The sequence below is a fragment of the Chanos chanos genome, chromosome 3 (assembly GCF_902362185.1).
Source record: "Chanos chanos chromosome 3, fChaCha1.1, whole genome shotgun sequence".
Classification (NCBI taxonomy): Eukaryota; Metazoa; Chordata; class Actinopteri; order Gonorynchiformes; family Chanidae; genus Chanos; species Chanos chanos.
The window spans coordinates 47,711,410-47,720,275 of record NC_044497.1 but is presented as its reverse complement, the minus strand read 5'-3'; positions in this window follow the sequence as shown (position 1 = coordinate 47,720,275).

The window sequence follows — 8,866 nt, the reverse complement described above, 5'->3', positions numbered from 1 at the left end:
CCCACATTTCCTATTTTCTCACCGCTCCGGCTGCGACCCCCTCACCCCAACCTGACCCCTATAGTTGGAACTCAACTTTATGATTTTGGCTCCAAAACCTACCACCAACACTGTCAATCTACATACTAACTGTATTTCTCTGGCACATTGATTCCAGACTATAAGTGGTATGAGAGTGCTGTTACATTACAACTGGCAGCAAATCCTACACAGCTGAGCCCACGGAGACTCTAACTAACACTTTACAGCACATTCATTCCTGTAGGATAATTCTTTCGCATCTCACATCAGTTAACAGAATAACTAACACTTTACAGCACACTTATTCCTGTAGAATAATGTTTTCACATCTTACATCAGTAAACAAAATTAAAATGTGAGTGTTCCTCTTCTGTTGTTGCACAACTCACAGTGTAATAGATAATAAAGAATATTTGTTCAATATATGTGACCGAAATGCAATGTAAAATTTTAAACTGGACCAAGAGCTCTGTTTTAGATTTTCCATGCGATAATAAAGTTTTATTTGATTATCCGTGATATAGTGCCGGGACTTTTGGCTTTCGGGGCCATGCAGCGATGTCTGTTGCATAACCATGTAACCAGCCGTGATTTAATGCCTGTCATCCCCTGTATTTTCTCTCCGCATCTTCATCCTGTCATACTGAATAGTGACACATATGATATGACAAGAGGAGTCTCAGAAGAGAAAAACACACACACACACACACACACACACACACTGAGGTGAGAATTCCTAGTTTGTGCACGTTTTTTGTCTTCTCGGTGTGAAGGCTGTATAGGAGTACCAGGTTGGTTTTATGGTGGCTTTATGGTCCCCTGCCTGCTGTCAGCCCCATAAAGGAGACCTCCCTGTGTTGTAATTAAACTGTAATAACACACAGTGGGCTCCTCGTTGGGATTCTGGAGAGGCCCGGTCGCATTTTTTCTAATTAACCATCACCAGCTTACCATGCTCATACAGGTGATACACACACACACAAAACACTGTTCAGTTGTTCTATTCAGCACTACCCTACAGTACAATTTTTCTATCTCACATCTTAAAACAAAATACCATGCTGTTTGCGATTGATGAGCAGATAAATAAATAATTAAATATGCCTGCATACGCTGTCATTTTCATTAGAGTACTCTAATACACCTTGTCATTAATGCCAATAATGTTTGGACTAACAGTCACTTTTTTGAGGCAATCTGTCAGGCACATGCCACATCTAAGAAAGTTTAAAAAAAAATATCTCTCTTTGAAAGTGCTGAGTAACTGCCTTGTAAGTTTTTCTTTTATGATATTTCCACTTCTTCCACTTCTGCAGTTCTGTCAAATTTACACAACTGTCAGTCAAACAGTCTTAGCCAAGGATTCAAAGCCTTTTCAACAATTCCTGTAAGTATTTTACACAACTACAGAATTAACAGTATTTCGTTGGCTTAGGCAAGCAAATATTATTGCAGAGTAATAAAGCCATACTTTGTTTGTGACCTCATGTGAAAATGATGAATTATCCTAAAACAACAAAACTCTTTTGACATATTTCCACAAAAATTACCACTAGCAATACCAGAAATATTATTTAATGAAATCTCTGTTCTTCTCTGATGCTTTTTTCTCATTAATCAGTTTAATGATTGGACTGCGGTCAAACCCACTGTTTATGTCAGCTTTGAGAGCAGTATAGAATTTAATTTGAAATTTATACTGAAAAAGTATCAGCACAGTTGTCCTCATGAGCCGCTGCTATCACTCTAACAGCACTTTATTAAAAAAAAAGTGCCAGCATGTTAATATGGGGTTCTGCATTTTAATGTGTTATCCAATCAGAACAATGTGCTCCCTGCTCTGTGTCATTTATAAATATAGTCATAATTAGCACTGGCGACAGGGCTGGCCGCAAGGTCTACTGTGGTCTCAACCTGTGATGAACTCAGAGGAAAGGAGAATTAGTCACCCTTGTACGATTCTCCCAGTCTCAGTCTTTTGCTTGACTGTGAAAGATTCATGCCCAGAACATAAGATCTTTTGCCTGTTATAGAGTGTATTCTCTCTCTCCCTCTCTCTCCTCTCTCTCTAGCTTTCTTTCTTCCTCTTGCTTTCTTTCCTACATTCAAACACAGACACACACACACACACACACACACACTCAGACAGATAACAGGTCAGCTGTGAATCTGAATCCTGGACAGGAGAATGAAGACCGGGCCAAAGATACCCCAGCTGCCATCTCTGTGACCGATGTTTCTGTGTGTGTATGGTGTGTGTGCATGTGTGTGTGTGTGTGTGTGTGTGTGTGTGTGTGTGTCTTTTGGGGCCCAGTGAGCCACAGCTCTTTAGTATGATTTAACCTAGTTCAGTAACCATTTGGTTTTCTTGTGTAAAACTTCTAAACATTTTGGTTCCTCATAGCCCTATGTGAGACTATTAGAAACTTGGAGACGATTTCAACAATTTCTGTTCCAAATTTCAAATTTCTAAGGAATTTCATCTGAAAGCAAAATGAGTATATCTACACATATGCAATACGTACATGTATGGATTATGTAGGTATATACACACACACACACACACACACACACACACACACACACACACACACACACAAATGCATATACGTGTGCCATACACAGATTCAGATATATAGAGAGTCTGTTCAGTATTGTCCTTGGTCCATGCATTGGTAGATTAATCTCATTGATTTAGGCACAGGTAGGGGTGCCTGTGTGTGTGTCTTTGTACATGGATCCCTGGACTCATGTGGTTTATATTGACGGCTGGTGAAATGAGGTGTTACTGAGCTCTTAAGTCAGCCCATGGTGCCTGGGGCTCAGCCGGAGGTCACACCTGCACTATCCCAGCCGTGCTGGGTACCCACCTCACCCCATCAGCCTCGCCATGGCTTTGCAGTGGAGTAATGACCCGTCAGTAATGCCCCTCACTGTGGCCCCTACTCAGAGGGGCACTTCTCAACCTTCCAGATCAACGACCCCCTCCCCACACCAACCTCTCTCCACTGTTCTCCACAGTCTGCTCCCCTCTACACACACACACACACACACACACACACATACACACATACACACACCTCCTGCCACAGGGAGAAACCTGGAACCATAAACTGTTGAGTGAGTGGATCTATGTGGCAAAGCCACAAAATCACCATATGAAAGATTCGTGTTGGATGACGCTCTGAATAACGTTAAATGCTTTTGTCAGAAAAACGAACGACGTCCATAACACTTGTTGCGAAGTGTTGATACTCGCCTGTCCATATTCAATGTGTACTTCATGAAATTTAAAAAAATAAAAAAAAACAGCGCTGTTGAAACAGTATTGTCAAAGAGCAACATGGCTCTTTTTATTAGATGTATTTTTTATGTGCGTACATCATTCTCCATGTAACTGTCTTGTGTATGAATGATTTATGAGCCCCCTTATGTTTGCTTTATGTCACTGTGACATATTCAGTGACCTCGTTGTTTGGTACAAATCATTGCCCCTTTCCTTTTGTCCTGAATTATGTCAGCATGCAGAGGAAGTACACATTTTGCCAAGTTTTTTGGTGTGATGAACCATAGCCGTGCCTTTACAAAATGCTTTCAAGAATGTTCCAAACAGCTCTTGATTCATGGCTCCAGTATGTATGATTATATAACTGCAATTAGTTTGATTTTTTTTTTTTTCTGTTTATACAAATGTACTATTTCAGTATAATTACAGCATCGTCCCAGGGCCCAGACCAGACTGAATGCTCTATTGATGAAACTGGAAGGACTGAGGAGTGTACGTATGTGTGTGTGTGTGTGTGTGTGTGTGTGTGTGTTGTGTAATGTCTGGCTAATGGAATGCAGCAGCGGCCGACCTTTCGACAGGTGCACGCACAGCTCTGGGAAAGTAGAGGAGGGATGGTGTGACGGGGGGGTGGGTGTGGGGGTGGTGGCGTGCTGGACCAATTTCCTGCTTTCCAAACAGGAGTGCCTGATTCCACGGCTGCCAGTACGACACTTTAGTGGGCATCGCTTTGACTTTGAGGGCAGCAAACACGCTTGCCAAAAACGTAATTAACGTCACCGATTTACAAACCCATCCGCAGCACGGCCAGCCTTCCTGCATGCATTAGCACCCAGGCCTATAGTTAAATAGAAGTAATAGTTGAAAGGTTAATTACAAATGCAATACTAAGCATTTTGGGATAATCGCTGTCTATTATAATGCAATTCGTTGCATTCCAATTAAACGCCTCAGATGAAGAGTGGACACTGTTGCTTCCCCAACGATTTGTCATGCTTGGCAAGGATGCATTAGAACAACTCTACTTCACGACAATAATAATAATAATAATAATAATAATAATAATAATAATAATCTCCTACCTGTGTCAGTTTAATAATGCTGTAATTCAACTGTGATTCAAAAATACAATTAAACTAATGATGTATTAATTAGTCCCACCTAAGGCTATTGTGACTGAAGTGTTTCAGTCAAACTCAAGAGAAAAGAACGTGGTGACATTTCATTCAGACACTCTTTTCTTTGGCAATGTTGTTAGATATCACAGACAATATAACACAGATGTGCTGTGTTCTCTGTTTTCCATGTTTTTTGGTGTAAAATAGTTGTGTGTTGTAAGACAGGGTGCCCATTGTTCTGAACGTACATTTTGGAAAGCGTATAGTCCTTGTTCTATGCACCTCAGCTTTTTGTCCTTTATGCAGGGATAATTCCATACGCAGCATCGACATATAATTAAGTCTGTGAATGAACATACAAACGTACACATACATACAAAGTCATGGACAGGCACATTCATTTAGAGAGATAAAAGAATATAGCTTTAACACAACTGAAAGAGACTGTGGATGGCTGAGAATGCGCAGACAAAGCTACAATGCTCAACATGTTTGGCCTAAGACTGTTTACATTCAGATGAAATATTTCTTTTTATATTTTTGAAACCTTACTGTTAAAGAAACTGAACCTCACAAATTCACCGATATAGAAATGAAAAGAAAAACGCTGTTAACGTCTTGAGATTGGCCGAACAGGTACACGCCCTCACCCTCTCTCTCCTCATCCACTGAAGAAAAAAAAGAACCGTAGAAACGAGGGGGGGGGGGTGAGGTGGGGGGGGGGGGTGAAGAGGAGCGTGGAGTTCGGAGGATAAGGTGATATCACACGTGAAACGTGTGTCATTGAGATTCTTTTCTCGGTAATGGCTGAGGTGTCTGTTTTGACAAGTGGGATGTGTTACCTTATACCCCAAGTACTGCTTTTCTACACTGGGCGTGACAGCTACACCAATTACAATAACTCCATCACACACACACACCTCACTGGCTCTAATGAGATCTCACGACTGCTCACCATAACCATCATCTCCTTTCTACTTTAAGCCTTTTGTTTCCATCTATGTGTGAAATGGCAAAGGGAATGAAGGATTGAGTGAAAAAAAAAAGTTTTTAATCTTATTCACACTTAAAATAGGTGTGTTCAAGCTATACTGTCAATGCATATATATATATGTGTGTGTGTGTGTGTGTATAGATATACATATATGGATTATTACAAAATATACATATTCTTTGTTTGAACCGAGGTCAGCTAAAAGTCACACTCAGTTGTGTCATATAGTAATGTGCTTTATTGTGAAGTTTGTGTAAACTGTATTATTTTTCTGTAGAGTTGGACATTTATTTTAAAGGGCTGTGTAAAAGACATGATGGTTTTGACCTTCTTCAGGTATTCCTTGACCTCTCATTTTGATTAATTTGTATGTTGTGTGTATTTGTGCTGTGCTTGAGTCAAAATCCCATATGTAAACACAATGTTAGAGGACAGCAGCACACATAAGGAGATCCAGAATTATTATTCTGTTGACAGGTTGGATACAACTTTCTGATCTTTGCAGAATTTTAAAAAACTTGTGGGCTGGAAAAAAACCAACAACAACAAGAACAACAACAACAAACAAAACAAGACAAGATAGGTTGTTTTGACCCAGTCACAAACAGGGGACCTGTAAATGGACTTAGCAGGTATATTAATGAGCGTCTCTCTCTCTCTCTCTCTGCGCGGCGGACAAACACTTCAAGTTCTAAAGGTGAGCCTCTTCATCAAAGGGAAACACAGCCTTCCTGCTGGAGCCCGTCCAGAAACGCCAGAGTCAGCCAGCCCACTGTCAAACCTTGATGTCTGGGTGGGTGGGGGGAGGGGGGGCTGTGCAGAGCTCAGCTACACCTCTCTGAATTAGCATTGCCTTCAAGTGTGTCCCCTTACATCCCTCCTTCCCCAAACCAACACCCCCCCCCCCACACACACACACACCCCATTCCCCTACCCCCGCTTCTTGCCTGTCATCCTCTCCGCGCCATATTATTATTCATTAGGAAAAGGCTGAGAGAGGGAACGCTGACATGTTCCTCTCTTCCATGTTTGGGAGGGTCACCAGTTCCCATATCCCAGAGGAAAGCAGGTGCAAACAAACAAGCCATCTGTGAATCCCAGTCTGTAATATCAGCACACAGTCAAATCATTTTCGACAGAATAGTAGCAACGCAGGGAAAAAAACCACTGGAAAGAAATAGAGACAGAAAGAAGGAGAGAGAGAGAGAGAGTGCAAAAAATAAATACTTTTCTCTACATTTCATCGAGGCAGTGACATTTGATGGTGACTTACAGGGAAGTGAAACACCGTGACTAACTTTTCTCAGCCCATCATTAGTTCAAATTACAGAGATACAGAGAGAGAGAGAGAGAGAGAGAGAGAGAGAGAGAGAGAGACATCGGCGAGAAGCGTGGGAGTTGGTGTATTTTTGTGCCATGTGTTCGTTGCCTATAGGGCGAAGAATTTGATTTTTCTTGTAGGAAAGAAGAGCCCAAATGCAAGACAATGCTGAGACAGATCTGACTGGTGAAAATGAGCCCAAACACAAAGTGACAGTAAATAATTGTTTGTACACTCTCTACTATAAACTTCATCAAGATCCTCAGAAATGAGGTACATTCCTGGCCGTCCACTTTTAATCTTGCCCATCTGGTGGACATATTTACGGTGGAGAAAAGGAGCTAAAATAAACCCATGAAAAATTTGCTGCTTCCTCTAGAGGGTTCAGAGATTTAGGCAACAGAGTTCATTCAGAACTACTGACGAGGACTGCAGATTCTTCTAGTCATCAGGAGTAATACAACAAATCATTTGGAAATTACTAATCTGTCAGACCAATGCTGAGGCTCCAGTAGATTAGATGTGGAGTTATTACAGTTGGATAGCATTGTGTGGTATTTTATGAGAGCAGAATTGCATGGTTAGTGTATTTTCTGAAGATTGGTTTGTAAAGCTAGTGTGCTGACTGTTCTTTTTTTTTTTCCTTTTTTATATGGATAGAGTAATTTCTGCGATAGTCTGAATGGTTCTCTGTTCAGTTGAAATTGCATGGTATTTGATTAGTAAGAATAGGTATGGTGAATGCTGGGCTGGTGGCACAGCACATGTCTAATGTACTTGCACGTTTTTAGCAATGAAAGAGGATACACATGTACATGCATAAAACACTCACAAATACACGCACGCACGCACGCACACACACACAGTCTGAGTTCAGTAGCCTTTTTGCAGCAGAGCATAATAATGAAAAGGTTTAGTAAGAATAGTTTTGTGAGGCTAACAGCTAAAGCCCTGAAGTCTGACATATGCATTACAGTTAAGTTCTGAATAGGGAAACATCTGATGAATTTATGACCTTTGGACTGAACTTGAGGGCTTATTATGTTGAAGCAACCATTATATATCAAAGAAAAATGACTGTTGTCAACTATTGACCTGGAACGGCAATGGAGGTAGTTCTCGCTTTGGCAAGGTTAAGCAGCATACATCAGACATAGCTGCTTTTTAATTATATATCAAGGGTGATAGAGTGTATGCTTAGAGTGTGTGTGTGTGTGTGTCTGTGTGTGTGTGTGTGTGTGTGTGTGTGTGTGAGTGACACCTCATCTATGTGTCTCTATGTGTGCATATATAGAGTTTCTATTGCCTTGACTACGTCTTTGCTGTGCTCCCCTATATCTCTGATCTCAGCTGTTTCTCAGCTGTCCATTAGGTCACTAATCATGCCAATCTTTCCTCATTAATTGATTGACAATTAATTGCTCCAAACACAGAGTAATGATGGTAATGGAGTGATAGCAGCTCAGAGGTGAAAGTCTCTGAGTGCCTGTGTAAAGAAATTAACACTAAAATCTAATCTGGAAAGGCACAGTGCAAATGGGTCATTAATACCACATCTTCAGGGACCCGCTGCCATCCAAGGGTGAGAATACGTTTAAAGTGAGTGATAGACCTGCAGGTGTGATCGCTACCTGTCTCTCTCTCTCTCTCTCTCTCTCTCTCTCTCTCTCTTTCTCTCTCTCTCTCACTCCCTCTTTCTTTAACACTCTCTTTCTCTCTTCCCCTTGAAAAAGTGTGTGAGCTAGCACTGGCAACACTTCAGCATACAGTGAAGCAGACTTAAGAGCTTCTTTGCTACTTGTAGCTGTAGACAGTGTGTTCATCACAGTCATACGACATAGAACTATACGTGCGTTCTTTATTGTTTTTGTTTTCTCCCGTCTCTCTGTGAGCCGAAATAAGAGGGCAATTAGAAATTTATTTATGCAACAGAAATTAAAAACACAGTCCATGATGATAAAAATGATGATGATGATTATCAAAAAAATATTTCTTTCTCTCTCTCTCTCTCTCTCTCTCTCTCTCTCTCTCTCTCTCTCTCTCTCTCTCTCTCTCCCCCCACTGTTAGGGCAGTTACCTTGACACAAACATGCACAAGAAACAGCAGTTCACCTCCAACAAATTTA